Source organism: Empidonax traillii, unplaced genomic scaffold, assembly GCF_003031625.1.
Source record: "Empidonax traillii isolate 1590-97213 ecotype Southwest subspecies unplaced genomic scaffold, ASM303162v1 scaffold77:size1270838, whole genome shotgun sequence".
Classification (NCBI taxonomy): Eukaryota; Metazoa; Chordata; class Aves; order Passeriformes; family Tyrannidae; genus Empidonax; species Empidonax traillii.
The window spans coordinates 947,156-965,769 of record NW_020955270.1 but is presented as its reverse complement, the minus strand read 5'-3'; the positions used below and the strand labels follow the sequence as shown (position 1 = coordinate 965,769).

Below are 18,614 nucleotides of genomic sequence, written 5' to 3'. Positions count from 1 at the left end.
CAGTTTCTTGGTATCGCTAACAAGGCAAGTGGTTTGGTAAGCTGGGCTATTTCTTAGCTCAGTTTGATCTCCCCTTTCCAACAACAGTTTGTGAATTTGGTAGGAGAGAAACCATGCTCTGGTGGTGTGCCCACTGGTGCCCCCTCCAGATTCCCGATGAGCCTGGGTGGGAGTATGGTGGGACCTTTACTAGTCCCCTCTTCCCTCGGAGGGACAGGGAGAAAGGCTCCCCTCAAGCAGAAGCTCTGCTTGAGAGCCTTTCCCCCTTCCCTGTAATTCCCTTCCCATATGACTGAAGCCCAAAATGCTCCCATCCGTGAGCATCCCATTTGTGCCTCCTTGCTGCACCAGCTGATCCTGAAGGAGGGAAGGTTGATGGGGGAGTGGAACCTCTGGAAAAGCCACCTTGCCATTCCCTCTCTGCCCCCAATGTCTGTATAGATACAGACCTCTCTGAACTCCATATTCCCTATGCAGTATTGGAAGAGTTCTTCCCCCTAAACGCGCACGCACTGTAGGTCCCCGGAGCCCTGTGTGACGCGAGTCCTGGGAGCTGTACCTTGGAACTACACCTGTCTGTAAGTTAAAACTGGAACCGGGAAGGGGGAGCAGCTGTAGCTCCCGGGATGCGGGGGTGGAGGGAGCGGGCAGGACGGCCTGGGCGTGTCAGTGGGGAGCGGGGCGCTGGTCACCGTCGCCTGGGGCCGGAGCTGTCTGGGGCTTGGAGGCTCCCGGGTGCCGGGTGTCTCTCCCGAGGGCAGCGAGAGGAGCGGTGTCAGGAGGCGGGGAAATGGCGCTGACGCCTGAGGGGAGGAAATGGCGGGCGGCGGGAAAGGGCCGGGGGGCTGCGGCGGCGCTGCTTCCCGGGATCGGGATCCCGGGAGAGGAAGGACCGGAGCGGCGGGGCCCGGCGGAGCCGGGGATGGAGGCGGCGGGAGGCAGCCGGCCTTCGAGTACCCTCGCTGCCCTCGCCAGGGAGCCCAGCCGGCCTGGGCACTGGGCGCTGGGGGGCTGCGTGCAGGCGAACGGAGCCCCTCTCGAGCATCTGCTAAAATGCCGCTGCGGGAGGTATTACTGATAATTTCCGTAGTACCTCGTCGCTGCTGTTCTAGTTTGTGAGTTGGATTGTAAGTATTCTGGCGAAAAGGAATCACAGAAACATTCCAAACCCACCTGGACGCGTTCCCGTGTCACCTGTTCCAGGTGACCCGTCCTTGGCAGGGGCTTTGGACTGGATGGTCTCCAGAGGTCCCTTCCAACCCTAACGATTCCGTGATTCTGGCATTTCCCAGTGGGCTTAGTGGTGCAGCATTCCGCATTTTCCTGAGGCTGAGCTTTTTTCAAAACCCTCGGAGCAACATGAGGCTGTACGTCGGTATGAGCCCCCCGGGACGGGGAGTGGGTTCCATTTGCTACTTAAATGCAGGTTCTTTGAGACAAACGCGTGTCTTGTCTGACGCCCTCTTACACTTAGAACTAAAGGAAGCCTGAGGCAAAAAATACTTTCATTCGAAGAAATCCCATCCTGTGTTTGACCTGCGAAACACGTGACTCCACGGAGGGCGCGGAGACACACTGCTGTGTTTTCTGGTTGGTTTGTTATTCCTTAGATAACCTTTCCATGTAGCTCCAGAACGTCAGGTACCTGAATTTAAAATGTATGAGTCTATCCAAAAAGGTCATAAATTATATATATGTTATTTTTTCTTGCACTATTTAATTACTTTTTAAATATTTTCTCAGATCTATAGCAGTTCTAGGAGCTGAGCGATCTCATGATGGTAAATAAACTCCATCAAAGCAAATACTTTGATGGAGTTTATTTTTCCTGTCCACTTAAATATTATCGTCCATCTTCTAGTGCCTTTAGTTTAACTGATACTTCTTTTTTAAGTAGTATCTTATCCCACAATGAGAGGCAAGGACTTCAGGATGGATTACATAGACAAACAGATAGATAGATAGATAGATAGATAGATAGATAGATAGATAGATAGATAGATAGATAGATAGTAGGTCTGTGTGGGAACTAGAAAATAAAGACGCCTGAAAATGCCAATATTCCTATTCTTAAAAATTGCTTCTTTGGAATATTTTCTGAAGGTTTTTTTTTTTAAATCACACCTTTTGGGATATTTTAAAAAATATTGTCCAGTTGTGGAGTCCATAGCTTTACCAGATGAAAAAACTGATTTTATAAACTAAGACAGGATTTGCACTATTGCAAGTGTAAATAATTCATTATAATACATCTGATATACTGATTCTGTTTTGAAGGCAGTTAAGTTGCACTGGAAAATATTTGGTTGTTCATACTGCCTCCACGTTGCAATAAACTGATCTATTAGCCCTTTGCTAAAAAGGATTTTTCTTTGGTTCCTGTAGGTTGAACTTCATGGCCAGGATTTTCTGGACTTCATCACTGAGGAAATGAGATGCTCCATGGAATGGAGCCACTGCAAGTTCCTGCTCCACGAGATACACAGCACTTACCCAAACAGACATGGCATCGTGGTAGCTGTAGAGCTTTGCCTGGGGAAGCACATGTGACTGAGGTGGTTGTAAGATACATGTTCAAAAGGTGCTCTTAGCAAGATTAACTCCTTCCATCTGCAAACACCACACAACTTTTTCATGGCCAGTTGTAGCCTCCAGTGTTATTCCAGAGCCCTGGAAGAGGGGCATGTTTGCTTCTTTTCCTGATTTTTACTGTAAGCTGGGAAATAAACTTCAACTTTTGAAATTCTTGGCTAACACAGAAAAAATCTCCAGCATGGCTCTTCCTTGTGTTTGGAAAAGAAGTAATCCTTCATGCATAGACAGCTCTCTTTTAGGACACTTGGCAAATATTTTTTAGCACAGCCTCTGACTCTTCCTGTAAAGTACGTAAATGGCTTTTATTTTCTCCTTTTTAATTTTCTGTATTTTTTATGATTACACAGACTAAATAATTCTGCAAGCTGGCAGTAATGGAACTGAAAACACTCTCCAGCTTTCTGACTTTCTCTCCTGAAGCATAAAACCAGAGACTCTTCTTATTGCAGGGAAAACAAATTAGCAAGAAAGATAACTCCAAAATAGAAATCAGTGTATCTCTTGCTTGAAATATGCCTAATGTGGGAAGTATAGGGATAATACTGACTTTGTTTTGTTTGTAAAATAAATACAACTTTGCACACTTGGAACCATGGAAAATTACTTGGAAAACACTAATATTTTCTCAAAAATTACACATTTCCAGCAGCTTCCAAGGATTTTCATTGCTTTCAGCATTCATTCATAAGATGAGCCTCTCTTTGGTTGTGAGTTGGTATTTTAAGATGCAGAGAGGGTTAGAGATTATACCAGTCTCAGTATCTGTAGTGAAATAATTGTAAGTATGTCTGTGCTAGTGATAAACCTTCATAATGCTGCATGGACACAGATCTTCTCGTAGAGGGTTATTGGGATACATTTTCTGCTGGTTGTCATGACAATCATAAATCTGTGCAGCTGCATAGCAGTGTATTAATCTGTGCGTGCAGTTTAATCCCATTTCCAAATTAGATCATCAATACTGAGCAGATAGATAACAGCTGGTTTAAATAGTGTCCATTCACTTCTCCTAAAGTAGCACCCGGAGTCCTGCCAATCCATGTTCAGTTTTCTAGGAAAGGCATAGTGTTAAACCATGGAATAATTTGCTGCTGTAATAGCAATGTACAACTTGGCTCAGTGTCCCACATCCCATATTCTTCAGGTATTTATAATTAATGTAATTTTTCTCAGTCTGAATTATTATGTCATTTATGTTTTAGAAATTATATCAGAAGTTTAAGGTCTCTATAGTTCCTCATTAAGAGAACCTGATTATTACCCTGTGCAGCAATGCATGCTGATGCTATCATGACCTTTAAAGCTCTTGTTGCAAAATAAGGAGGTATATAATCTGAAAGGAAGTTAAGAAACATGAGTATTCCCTGCAAGGCAGTTAGAGTGTGCTTGAAAACTCATCTGGCATTGAACAATTCAAGACAACTACTCCTGGTGTGACTTGAACCCTCTTCATTATTTTGTAATTAGTATATTTTATTATTTTGCAATTATTATTTCCATATTATGTCCATTAGTATTTGCAATTATTACTTCCATAGCTTTTCGTTTAGTTTCCTGAAATGTATTTGTGAACTTCAGTGTTTGTGAAAGGTTTCATGAAGTCAAGGTAACCAGGCTCAGTTCACTCAGGCCTCTTTGAAGGGCTGTGTTTGTGTAAAATACCAGCCCTGTCCTGCACAGCAGGCCTGTAGATAATGCAGTTTTCCTTAAAGCACAGTTGAAAAAATCAGCTTTTCTTAGTCCTGCAGGAGTTGATTGCACTGGCGGTTGTCTTCTCTGCCCTGCCAGGCCACCATGCAACAACTGTGGGCTGAGAGGGGCAGCATGAAACTACACTAATAATTATAGAAGGAGAATCTACAAGTGCTTCTCATTTTTTGTTTCCTTTTTACGCACGACAGAGCAGTGTAAATTTGAGGGTTTTTTTCATTGGTTATGTATTCCTCAGAATCCTCGTTTGGTTTTGCAGATCTCAAGTTGAAGAGTCTCTTTCACATTATGCCCAAGTCTGGTCCAGTAATCAGGAGGCATAAGAATTATCTGTTGAACTGAGCCTTGGGCTCTGCTGTTAAATAAAGTTCCACTTCTCTGGCCAAGCATAGCATTATGGCACCGAAGGAGAGCTGATCACTTACCAGCTTCAGTAAATACAACATTTAAGATGAGTAATCAGTGTTTAGTTTCCAGTGGCACGTTTTCATTAGCATTTAAATGGAAGTCTTTCTTGACTTTCTCTCAGCAGTGCACAGGCCTTTTTGAGCTACCAAGCAGCATGCCAGAGAGGCACAGGGATTTGAGATGTTTAGCCAGGGATGTCAGCTTTTCAGAAATAGTACTAATGCAAAGTGTCAGCTTCCACAGCATATCAATGAATAATTTTTATCTTAATTTGAAGTGTAATCAGCTCAATTTGGCAGAAATTTCTTTTGACAGCAGTTTGTAATTAAGATTGACAACTTTTTGCATAAGTAATGAAGATTTGTAAAGATTTTATTTCAATGCCTTCTTGCTTATTCTTCCTTAGGGTTTTGTTTGGGGTTTTTTTAATCCCTTGTGCTTTTTTCTGTACCAAACTCCTTTTGGTTTCTTGATATCACTTGAAACAGCTGGTATCTCGCTAAGTAGAGAAAAATAAAATGCAGGTTTCCCTTCAGAATCAAAGAGTAGGAGCACCAGTAAGAGCTGGATTTGGCCTTTTTCCCAGATGTGGATTATATCATCCTATTTGCTGGTCTCTGGTGACCTGGGATTCCATGACCGCCTGAGAACATGTTTGGTAAAAAAATCAAAGATTGAAGTTAAGAAATACCTGGAAACTAGCCCAGCAGATGACATGAATATGTAGTCATTAAGCAAAGTATATTGAATATATATAGGAATATATATAGGAATATATATAGGAATATATATAGGAATATATATAGGAATATATATAGGAGATTGGTGTTGCCAAAACTTCTGTACTTAGCAGAACAAACTCATTGTGACTGAGGCTTAATTCCTGCTAAACATCACATTATTTGAGTGTCTTGCACAGAGCTGTGCCCATAAAGCCAACATCATGTTGAGAAAATATTTTTAAACTTTTCTTCACATGAGGGGGTGACAGTTTCATGCATAAATTTAGTGTGCATCTGCATCACAGTCAGTGAATTGTCCTCTCTCCAACCTTCTAAAAATTTGCTTTAATTGCACTTAGGAGTTTTTTAAGGCAGGCCTGTAGGATAATTGAACAGTGATAATATTCATTTGTACATGGAAAGACTGCATGTGAAACCCTTCTTCAGGGCTTAGGATTCAAATACACCACCAAAATCTGAGTAGGTGCTCCAAGCATGACGCTATTTTGTGGCAGCCCTCCTCGGGCCTGCTGTTCTACATGGCTGCTGCCCCTAATTTCAATTGTGCAATCCATCTTCTTTTCTGTTTTCTTAAAGATGTAATCAGCAAACGCGTTACTGAGAGTTTTAATTGGCTTCTTGTCCGGAAATTCACCTAGACAAAACAATTCTCAGCCCCAAGGGCTGACCGACTGGGCAAAACCACGACAGTTTGTTTTGTTTACAAATATATGGAAGTTGTTTTATTCCAGATGTGGAATAACTTCACATTCTTAAACTGAGTAGCCTTTATCACCTCCACATAACCAACATATGGGGCAATACAGGACCTTTACTGAAAAAGACACTGTTTCAGGACATCGACTCTTGGGCTATTCATAGGGAAAAGACACTGGGATCAATGAAACTGAAAAGTGGAGCCAACACATCAGTAACTCACCATAAGAATGTAGCTTCCTGTACAAATAGGATGTTTCAGAAATTGTTTCCTTCAGAGAAGAGCCTGTCTTGGCAGTATCCTGTCTTGGCAGTATCGTATCTTGGCAGTATCCTTGTTTTCTAATCAGTTATTTTTTCTCTGTCCAGTCTGATCTGAGAACTGCTTAATAATAAAAGCTTTATGTGGCTGGACGAGTATGCTAAATGATTTTGAATGTGTTGTATTGCACTGGGCTGCCCACCTTGATAGTGACATTTAATTGGAAATTGCTGGACCTGTTGACTTGCAGCATCTAGGAGTGAATGGGAGAAGCTGTTTCCATTGACCTCCACTCTATGCTTTGCTCTCTTCAGGCAGGTGAGGAACAACCATTGGCAGCCTGTTGGGAGGGAAAAGCCGGTGATAACAGCAGTGGATGTTTTGGTTGCAGCCAGAGCCAGTGTGGGAAGAGGAATTGCAGCCACCCCCAGTTCTCTGACAAGTTTTCCTTGGATATTGCACATGTGAGTCTGTGGTGGCTATCTGTCCACGTATGTATCTGTGTGATAGGTACACTGTAAGATATAATTGAGTGTGGGATGAGAAAGATGTAAAATAGAAATGTGGAATTAGCACTGTAGTACATGGGGAAAAAGGTTGAGTGAGAACCCTTGAGGTTACATACTTTTCTCTGACCCTGCTTTCGTTTCCCTAGTTCCATTGAAGGAGCACACGTCTCTTTCAGGTGTGTCCACACAGTGAGAAAGGCCGCCTTCTCATTTGATGTTACTGTTCAGGTCACCTTAGAAACAAATGTAATTATCTACAAATGCAAAGAAAAATGCTGAGAAAATTTGGTGAATGCATTCAGTAAAGGAGCCTGGGCTTTGAAGTCCTGCCGACTCAGGAGTGGTCTTGATGTTGTGGCTGGTAGTCTACACAAAATGCTACAGAGGATCCTGACTGCTACAGCATCAAAATGAGAATCAATTCCTTGCTTATATTAGAGTCTTTTTCCACCAAGGACCCGAGCTTCACTTGGTAGATACTGAGATGACAATAAGGTGCAGTACAGTTCCACAGAAATTTTGTGCTTCAGAAGTACATTGTGAAGACTCCCTAAGTTTGGCAGCTTTAGCAATGGCAGTTCACTTTTGGTGAACTGGAATTCTCATATGGGCTGAAGGAAGAGAACGCAGCTTCATCAGGCCATAAGAGAAGTCCCAGTATAATTTTTTTTTAATCTGATTCAGCAGTACTGCAGAACTTTTCAAAGCTCAGAATCCAGTCTTAAATTCAGTGCTGTAATAAGAAATTCAGAATTAGTAAATGTTAAGACTCCTTTACATGATGAGAAGGTCTATTGTTGGTACTAAAATAGGAAAGGTGAACAGATTCCTTCTTCATCAGAAATGAAATTCCGTTGTTTTCATTTCATCCATGACACTAGCAGTCTTGGTCCTTTAGCAATCTTTCAAGTTCAATTCCAACAACTTATGAAACTTTGTGGTCATTTTTGTGTGATTGTCTTGGGCATAAAGTAACAACTCATTAAAGCTGCTGGCTTAACCTGTTTACTTCTGTAAAGTGAACTGTACATACAAGCTGTAATTTTTGTGCGTTTTTTGTTACAATGGAAAAATATGTAAAACACTTTAACGGAATACTAGGAGTATCCTCATCGGGGTAGTAAGCAGGAGTTGTGGCATTGCCTAAAGTGAACAATAAGTTAGTCTATGTTCACATCTCATTTCATTTTCATTAACAAGAAGAGAGCACAGCAAGGAGAAGTTGTCTTTTTCCTTGGCTTTTGATTTAACTTTGCACGCAAATGGTGTATATGTTCAGGTCTGTATCATGCCTATGAAAAATTGTGGATTTCTATCTGGAGACTGCAGGGGGTGCAGGATGTCAGCTTGATGCTGGCTTTGAAATGGGAACAGGCTTTCAAATTAATGGTTCTCTGTTTTTCGAGTATATGGTCACTGAGGTAAATACCTGTATCCTTGCCTTTTGAGTGGTTAGGGGTAACCCCACGTTTAAAACAAGAGACAGAAATGTATGAAGTTCTTTGATCCAGAAAACCAAATGATGCCAGCCCTGTGAGTTAGAGGTTATGAGAAAAATCGCTTTCAAGTCCTGTTAAACTCTGCATGGTGTCACCAGATTAAGTGGTGTGATTAGCTGGGTTAAGTACTAATTATATGAAGAGGATGCAAGAGACATGCATTTTCTTTCTTTTTCTCTCTCAGCTGGTGCTGTGGCACTGAGAAATGCTGCTGCCATGGAGAGACAGGAGAGTAAATATTGTCCCTCAAGGGTCAGTCAGAGACCTTTGGAGGAACCAGAAGAAGCTGTTAATCTTTGTGTTAGAGGCTGAAAAGCTAAATGCCAGCAAAACAGGCAGTTCTAGCTCGAGGCAGTGTTGACTGCGTTCACACATGATACATCACCAGGCAAGATCAAAGGCAGTGTTATGTCTACTCTGAGATGCTTGATGGAGAATTTCTTCAAATACACCTCTTCAGTAGCTGATTGTGAGACTGCTTTCTGAGAGGTTTCAGACTCTTAATGGAACTTTTTTTGCTAGATAGAGGGTATAGGAGATCAAACAAGTCAAATGTCCCCTCTTACCTGAAAATAAAGCTGTTACTGCAAATACTGCAGATGTCTTCATTCCCAGACATGACTTCTGCTGTCACTCTGTAGTGCTAAAACAATGTATTGTCATTTGTAAATGGCTGTGAAGAGTATAAAAGGTTTTGGTTTTGACTCTACAGTTCTTCATGATGCATTTTTTTGATAATCAGGGATGTGGAAGGGTGCCCTTTCTTGAGAAGGGGTTAGAACTTGGCATTTTACTGCCAGAGGCTCTGACTGTGCCCAGACTGACATCCTGCCCAGCACCTGACAAGTCAGAGTTTGTCCTGAGAGCATATAACCTTCTGGATTGCCAGCTGCACTTTGTTCAGATTTCAGGGCAGTGTTAAGCATTTCGTGTCTTATTTTATCTTGCTGGCCTCATGGTGTTAGCCTGCTTAGCTGGAAGAGCTGAACAGGTCAGGCCCTTCCTCTGCATCTCTTTTTCCCATTTTCCTCTATTCTCAAAAGCTGTCCTAGAAACCTTAGCAGGTCTTATGACTATGTTTTTAAATGCACATGTCACGTGAACCACCAGTGACACTGTGTGTTGCCTTTTGTAGTACACCAAAGTATCATTGTGGTTTTAAAGTCATATTTTTTTCTCAGCATGCTTTCTTGCTGGTATATAATTTGATGTGCATACTACTTAAACAGCAGTTTCATTCGTAAGTGTCTTGAAAAAACTCCCATCCAACAGGTTTTATAGTTTAATTATAATAATAAATGGAAAAAAATATGTTGTGCTCAAGCAATTTATCACCATTAAAGTAGTACAGACTCTTACAATTTTTTTACTCTCTCCATTTTCTTTCTCTTTCCTTTCTCTTTTTTTCCTAAACACTAATTATTAACTAGTTCCTCTGATTGTTTTCCTATTGGTTTTTCCCCTCATTTTACAAAGTAAAATAAAACTGGATTTTCCCCCTTTCATTAAGTTTTGCTTCCCTCGGGCAGCTACTCTTTCTTGAGCTGATAGAAGGCTGGTGGAAAGGGGTAGAGCATTAAGCAAATCCAGGACAGATTAGTCAGTGAATGAACTGCTAGCAGCATTACATTGTCATCCATTTAAAAATAGATTGCTATTTCAGAACTTTAGTCTAGTAGGAATAGCTTATAAACTCTTCTGCATGTCTCTAGTCTCAGATGCATTTCTGGATTCTCATATGAAATTCTCCTGCAGATTTCTTCAAGGAGAAAATAGAGGGAAGGTGAGGAACTGGAGTTTCTTATCTATACACTTTTAAATAAACTTGGTATTTTGGATCGTATTGTGTGAATGGTGACTGTAATGGAACTGCATCGGGGGAGTGGATCCTTGCAGGGAAGATTATGGTTTAAATATGTTTGAAAATTTGTTTATGCTGCACTTCAGTGTATATTTGCTTTTTTCTTCTGTAGTGAACCTACGCTTCCTGAAATCACGGAATGTAATTCGTATCTGTGTAATAACATAGAGTTATATGTAAGAACAGAGTTACATGTAATGTTATGGACTTACTCTTAATTTCCATTTTTCAAATTTAACAAAACCTGGTCCCTAAACTTGAACATTGCATGTGTTGCTCATTAACATTTTAACAAAATATCAGCTGTCTTAGCTTTTGAGATGTTTTGTGGTCTTCTGTGTGGTAAGCATTATGATCTTTTGTATGGCAGTTCATGCCATATGATATATATTTAGCTGTTCCAAAAATCTTTGGAAAAACAGTTCCCTTTCCAGTTGATTTAATTAGAAAAAGTAAAGTGGAAAGAACAATGATGGGCTTCCTAATGCTGCCGGATACTCAGATTTGCACTGTTCTTTCTAGTGGAACACTGTTTATCTTCATTTTGACAATAATTGTAATAATAACAATAACAATAATAATAGTCTGAGTCCAAGGACAGGTACCGAACAAATGCCAATAAGATTACCTAATGAAATTAAATACTAGCCAAATGCATTAACATTAATATTCGCTCAAGTCAGGAAAGCTTTTGTTGTTCAAATGTGATATGAAAAGTAGCATGGTTTTTAGGGATTTGAGATGTAGCAGGTTTTTTGCCTGACTCTGCCTTTCAGTGAATCAATAGCAAGACGTGTACTTCTTGGTCCTCTGTAGTGTTCCTTTTCTGCACTTTCCCAGTCAGAAGGGTCTTGGTCTCAAACACTGGCAGCCTTCCCTGACCTCAAACACTGGCTTCTCTGCTGATCCTTGCAGCATAACAAGGCAGCTGCTTAAACTTTTTGGGACACAGCCTCCTCAGCACACACTGATTCGAACATTTGGTTTGAGAGATAGTATTATGAACTTTTTAGTGCTCCAAAACCAGACAAGTTTAAGGGGGAGAAAAAAAAAAGGCTTCTAAAAGAAGCCTAGGATTGCATGTGAAGCATTTAGCGGCAATACTAAAGCCAAAGTCACAAAAGAAGAGTAAAATCTAGAGGTGTGCTCCATCTTCTTTGGGTTAATATCCCTCACTTGGGATCCTTACTGTGCACCACAGCAGATTAAGCTGAGAGAACAGCTGAATTTTCAAGAAGCTGTCTTGAATATTTCTTGCTGACATTGCACTTTTTCTCTAGATCTCAGTTTCAAAAACACCTGTCCTAATTTCACTCCTGTTCTTAATCCAGTGGAAAAGGAATCTTTAGTGAGCAAGGTTTCTTTGATATGCAGAGATTAGTAACTTATGACCTGCAGGATGTCAAATAGATTTCTTCCTGCTAAGCTTCTTGCCCTGTCTCGAAGATTTGCTGTGCATTAAGCAGTTTCCAGAGGTTAGTTGAACCTTCCGCAATGCTGCTGAGCTTATGCTTATTCCCTGCATGGCTCTGTGCCTGCAGAGCTTGGGGGAGATGTAGGAATGGCAAACCTGGTAGGAGGGCACTACCCAGTGCAGAGGTTTTTCAGCATGTGGTATCCAAATAGAACTCCAGAGCCAGGAGCTGGTGTGAGAAGCAGGTGGGTCTGCATGGGGAGGGGATCCCTTCATTCTAAGGTGGTGGCATGCTCCTATACTGCTAGAGAAATATGTCTGGGATTTTTTTCCATTTCAGCGATGTTTTCTGATGGATTCTAGAGATTTCCAATCTAATGTCAGATAGAAAGTACAAATACCTGTTTTTCTATCTGGACTTTTTTTCTCTACATGTTCTTAAACTTTTCAGAACTGCAGTCACTTTGGGACATTTAAAACTGGCAAGGACAGAGCAGTTACAACAACACTTTCAGGGGGTAATTCTTAAGCATTTGTAAAACCAAGCAGACAGTGATTGGGTTTACAGATGCTACTCTCCTGCCACTTTTATAAGGGTATTCTGTTTCTACATCTATGTTTTCTTTTAGTGAGGCTCAATAGCTTGTTAATACTGATTCAGAATAAATCTCAAGTGTCTAGACATTACTCTGAAAAAAATGGAAATTCCAGTAAGTATAAAGTACATTTCAAAGTTCAGTGCAGGATTTATATATTTTCAAATTGCTCCCTGGAGAATAATATCAACTGCTTATCTTCTGCCCAGATACACTGAAAAATCACCTTATAAGTACTTAACCTTTTAGTTCTCAGTACTTTTGAGGAGTGCATATAGAGTGATAAACTTGATTACCCTGTAAGAGGTAATGTTGTTTCTATTTGCTAGGGTCCATCTAATAAGTAAATGAGGAGTAGTGAAAGAAAACTGTGATAGGCAATCCAAGACAGAACGTGTTCTGATTTCCTTGTATGGAAATACATTTTAAGTTTCTCTTCCTTGCAAATAATGGGAGGGTGATTTTATTGCAGGCCACCTACCTAGCAATGCATATCTGCCTAAATATACAATAATTTTCTTGATATGAGTAAAGACTGATTTTTCTGTGATTTCAGTGGGACTTAAAGTATTGCCTATTTCTTACTTCTTGTACTACAGTTTGCTTTTTCCATAGGATTTGTTTTATTTTCACTGAAAACCTGTGTGTCAAAATAATTTTTAATGAAATAACTGTATTAGATGCATCTCTGTTGACTCTGAATATGTGTTTTGTGGAAATTGATTTTATCCTTATCAGTTTCAAGGCAAATTGACCAATTTGCATTATACCTCAGGGAAGGAAATAAAATAGACTGGCCAGGTTAAAGTTTTGAAAGGGTAAATTTAATTTCAAAATATGGTCAGACTTCAGATTAATCCCTCCCATGTATTTCAAAGACCTGGAAAATCAATGGGCTCCGCTAATAAATTCTTTTTTAGTCTTTGCTTTTAATGCAATTTTCTGCACAATTCAAAGACAGATTAATTAATTTTAATTCTCTTTCTAGCTGTTTTTATCAGCAGTGCTGTGAAAGGATGAAAGGGATTTTTTTTCCCCCCTCATTTTAGTTTCTACTTCAGAAGTATTAGTTTAGTATTGTTTCTGTTGTGTTGATTGTTATGCATTGATTTTCTTTTCCATAAACCCTAAGCACTCTGCAGACTGTGGCTGCACCCAGCCTGTGTTGGTGGGGGTTACATGAGCTCTGTGTTGAGGGCTCTGTGCATCCTTCCTGCATCTCTCATCCGAGAGCTTATTCCAACCAGTCAGCAGATAACCCTTGGAGAGACGGAAAGGTGAGTCTGTGCTGCACCCTGATATCAGTGTGGCATGAACTGCCTGTCAGTCCCTGGTGGGTCTTGTGAGTCAGGCCGGAACATTCCCTAGAACACAGCCAGTCACTGCCTAAAGATCACAGAAAGATCTCTATGGGCTGGATCACAGATTAGGGCACACCAGTGGGTTTTTCCTCTATCTCTTATCTCTGATTTTGGCAGGAAGGAAGTTGGACTAAATGAACATGAGAACTTGCTTGGATCTATAGTTTTCTTCTACAGTGACCTGTGCTGAGTGGTGCTTTTCATGCTCCTGCCTGTGTTCCGTCAGCAGCTCTGGAAATATGCTGATCAGGTAGAATCCTTGAGAGATCCATCAGGTACCATCAGCGAAATAACTGTGTCTTTAGGTGTCCCTCCCAGAACAAGTGTGGGATCAACCCAAAAGATGAGGGTTTCAGTCTTTCTGGTGCACAGGGAGAGACATTTGAGGAAGCACCCACATGTATCCTGCTGCAGTATGCAGGGCTCAGGCTTATTAAACTTCTAAATAGGTTGCAAAGTCCATTGTTTTCTCCTCTAAGTTACAATTGTAGAATTAAGTTGTGGGCAAGAGTTAGTGTGTTCTAATGTGGAGGGGGGTTTTTTTGGCCGTTTTTTCCTTTTCATGCCAGGATTGTTTTTTTCTTGGTTTGATAACAGTGTGTACAACAGACGTTTCGTTGTGGTGAAGGAGTCAGTACAGTGCAGCTCTTTGTTTTCTCTTCCCGCTTCCCTTCTTGGTGCTGTGGCCATCAAACAAAGTTTCGCACAGAAACCACTGAAGGTGTTTATGTTCTATTTCAGCCAGGACTGCTGCATATGTTAGTGTTCCATATGTGGAAAAACAATGCCGTGTCTTAGGCAAGAATATTTGTGAGGCTGAGAATGATGGAATCATTTAGGTTGGAAAAGATCCTCTAGATGATTAAGGCAAACATGTCATGGTTTAACATTGAAATGAAGTGCTCCCCTTGCCCCTGCTCCAGCTTGGATTTACTCACAGACTGCAGTCCCTTAGGATTATACCTGCTTGGAGTGGAGCTTTATCTCTGAGCCACAGTCTCCTCAGGGAGAGACTTATCCACAGCCACAGTGGCTTTGAAATGCACCATAATCCCTTCAGAGGTGTACTTGCTGTGGCACAGTCATAACCACAGCCACAGATGCTTTGAAGATGCACCTGGACTCAACTGCAGGTCACAGTCCCTTCAGCTCGAGTTCCCACTGGAGTTCCAACCTGTCCAGCACAGCAGAACAGGAACAGCAGCGATGCCTTGGTCACCTGCCAGCCCAGGGGCATCGCTGTGGCTGCTATCAGAGTGTTCCCAGGCACAGCAGGAAGTTGAAAAGAATAATGTTTATCATGTCTGGTTTTCATCAAACAATAACTGGCAAACTGAGTGCTTTACCAGCTAACTGCAGTAATTCTGGGATGTACAGAAATGGGTGGCATGTGGCCCTGGGCAGAGAGAGTATGTTTTTTCTAGAGGTTCTCCACTGTTAGTATTTCTTCCCACCTGAGCTGGGAACATAAAGGTCTCCACTCAGCCTGTAACGGTGCTCTATTTTGTGTTTCGAAAGGTTGTTTTTTTGTTGTTTGGGTTTTTTTTAACAACTCCTATGAAGCTGTGGGGTGTGTTTTCTATAGGCACTCTGTTTTCTGGCATTCACAGAAGTAAGACAGAGTGCTTCTTACTTAAATTAAAAAATATGCTCAGGGCAAACCTTAAAAAATGTTGCTTTCCTTTGGCCACAACAGCTATGCACACAATATTACTGAAGCAAAAGCAGAAAAGTGGACCCTGCGGTGTCTGGCACAGCAGAGCTTTTGTGTCATGTGTGGTCTGTGGTACAGGTATTGTAATTTGTTCTGTCTTTTATAAAAGATAGATCTAGGTCTTCTAAACACAGGAGTATACTGGGTTGTTGGTATTTGCTTGCAACAGATGAACTTTCAAAGCTACGATTAAAAAAAGGGGATTAGTTTTCCTGCAAATGACATTAAAAAAAAATCCTTGCTACTTTAAATTCAGTTTTGTTCTGGAGTTGGCTCATGGTGCATATAATGTACTAAGCAGGAGACATGCTGTTCTTCAAAGGAATTTACAAAAATTGAGCTAATCCCCTACTCTAGGGAAATACCTTCAAAATCCTCATCTCCTCCGGCTAGACAGCAGAGAGCCTGAAAAGTGAACTGCAGTGAATGTGTTGCAATATCCAATGGCATCCTCATAAAAACCTGAGGATTTGAGTGGTAGGAGACCCTCCAGTGTGGCTTCTTTCACATTCACTATAATAGGAGCTGCAGCAATTTAAGCATTCCAAGCTGCTTTTTGTCTCTCTGAAAGACAGGCTTAATAAAAGAGATGAATTTGCAAAACACAGTGCTTGGAGCCTTGGTCTATCTGCTTGTGTGTTTTCATATGCTCCATTCAAAGCTTCTTAAAACCAAGCCACTTATATGTCCCATATGTCTGTCAAGATGGGATTTTAGGAACCAAAGTCTGTATACCAAGTGGTCTCTTTCTTGGTTTGCTCCTTTTGTCTTTCATTCCAAAATTCCATAGAGCTGTGATGCAGGGTTTAAACTGAGCCTGCAGCTAAAGCCTGAGGGTATTTAGCACTTAAAATAGGACTAGAATGCCAGTTTGAAAACGAGGTTAAACAACAGCGGTCTTGGCTAGCACAGGTCTTAATGGATTGATACATTTGTTCATTGTCTCATGTTGATTTTTGTAGTGGTTTTGGTTTTGTTTGGTTTGGGTTTGGTTTTGTTTTCTTTTGATTGTTTAGTTTGGTTTTTAAAGTTATTATTTAGGCAAATAAGTTCTCCTGAGGTTCTTCAGGTCACCAGTCAGCCAGACTGGCAAAAAAAATTAAATTATTGTCCTTCAATGTATTTGGATCACTTCTGATTTCCTTGTTTTCCCTTCTCTCTTAAAATTTCTTTTACAGTCAGTGCCCTTTTGTGTGATATCAGGATAGATTTTGCTGGTTTACAATACAGGAAGGAATGTAGGCCATAAATAGATGGCATATATTCTGCTAACCCCAGGAATACTGAAATAGCTCGTCTCAAAAGACAGGGAATGCCTCACCAGTTGGCCAGATGCCAGGAGGTTGCAGGATTGACAATTAAGTGGCAAGCCTGAAAATTAATGGTAGGCTGTGCTCTAAAAAAGGGCATGTTGAGCCCCAGCAGAAATTTCTGCAGGAGCAGAAGGTTCTGGCATTCCCATGTGGTGTGTTGGTTCCTGTGATTCACATGGACTGGGACAGCCTTCTCTGCATGTGTTCAGGAGGGGCTTGTCTGTACAAATCTGTTTGAAGGAATCCTTCTTACACAGGCAGCCTTTTTTGCACAGCCAGGTAACTGCACGGGCCTTGGTAATTTTTTCAGAAGGTGGTATTTAGCTGGGTGACTGACTTGTGATGTTGAACAGGCTGGTATTCATAAGACTGAGATATTCAGAACCTCCTGCATTTTTGGTTGTTTTGTTTTGGTTTGGGGTTTTGTTTGGTTTTTTGTTTGGTTGGTTGGTTTTGGGTTTTTTTTGGGGGGGGGTTGGTTGGTGTTCGTTTGGTTTTTTGTGTTGTTTTGTTTTGTTGCTTTCCCCCACCACCACCATCATTAGTAGTTCTGTGTTTCTCCTTTTGCAAGACCAGAATTGCCCCCACCTGCCATTCTGGAGTGCTCGTGGTATAGCCAAAAGTTACAGCTATTCTTTGGTAAGGTGATGAGGATGCCACTGCCCATCCAAAGACACATATCTAAATAATAGCTCATTGTTGGTACATGGGACCTATGACATTGCTCATGGAGTTTTCCAGACTTTTTATATGGACACAGCCTGTGCTGGTATGGTTATCCTCAAGCAGAACGGGAACAGAGTTCTGCCTCTCTAATGTCTGCATTGCTGTGGCAGTCTACAGCAGATGAGTGGTTTTCAAAAGCCCTGCTCTGCTAGAGTGCTGTCCACCACAAAAACTGTGAAATACAGTTGAGTTTCATATAAAGAATTTTTTATTACCTAAAATATTTTTACAATTGTGATGTGAAACAGGTTAAAGCAGAAAACAACCATGGGTCAGAATTCAGGCAATCCTGCAAGAAATCATTCTTTCCCCAAAGGGAGAACAAACAGAATATAAGAAGCATTCCTGGTTCAGAGAAGTGGCAGAGAGAGTGACAGACACTTGAGGTGGTACCTCTGACCTCTCTTTGTCTTGCTGACACAGGAGATCGGCGGAGGCGGGGGTGGAGGGCAGCTCCACCCGGCAATGTCACATGCTTTCTGCTAGTGCGGCACCTTAGCTGTCTACCTAAGCCCCAGGCAATGAGTTACTGGTCTAATTCACTCCCCCTCAGTCGGCTGAATCTGTCCTGGCAGTCAGGTATCTCCTGTGTTCATCAGTCGGGTGTGTTGCGGGCTGAGAGCAGGGGAGGTCAGCTCTGCACTGTGTCAGAGCTTTCGTGCCCAGCTCACCACCCTCAGGCTATGGGATTAGCAGTTGCTGATTAACTCCTGTTTTCCAAGTTTAAAGAAGAAAAGTAAAGAGGAAAATAGTGATGTGCTGCTTTAAAGGTAAGTGATGCTTGTGTATTTAGAGTAAGGACTTCCACATCTGTGCTGCCAGAGTTAAACTGGTGAAATGGTATGCGGGAGGCTGTCATTCAGTGAAGCGTATGGCTGTTATGTAAAGATTTTAATTACTTTCTTCATCTGTCTGCTTAGGAACACGAGACGTCTGGCAAAATTTTGAGAAGGCTCAAGGCGTTAAAGAAAGCTCATCTAAATAAAGGAGGGTTAACGTGACATTGCAGTTACTTAATCCTGTATTGTCCTGCCATGTGACTGCAGGGATACTAAGGCGCAGCATTTCTGTTGCCTGGGGCACAGATTTTGGCTCTCCTGTCCTCTTCCAGAATTAGCTGCTTATTAAACCCACCATGCGAAGGAAACAGAGGGGCAACGAACTTTTTACAGCAAGGCTTCAACACACAGGGATATTTCCAAGGCAC

The 18,614-nt window shown here is 41.4% G+C and overlaps 1 long non-coding RNA gene across 1 annotated transcript; it reads left to right on the top strand.

The window, feature by feature from the left end:
• The first annotated feature begins 208 nt into the window (after nt 1-208).
• Nucleotides 209-18,608, top strand: LOC114056055. Its single transcript, XR_003570897.1, has 3 exons — nt 209-578; nt 2,386-3,373; nt 18,328-18,608. It is a non-coding gene; the product is annotated as an uncharacterized LOC114056055 (long non-coding RNA).
• Nucleotides 18,609-18,614: the final 6 nt, after the last annotated feature.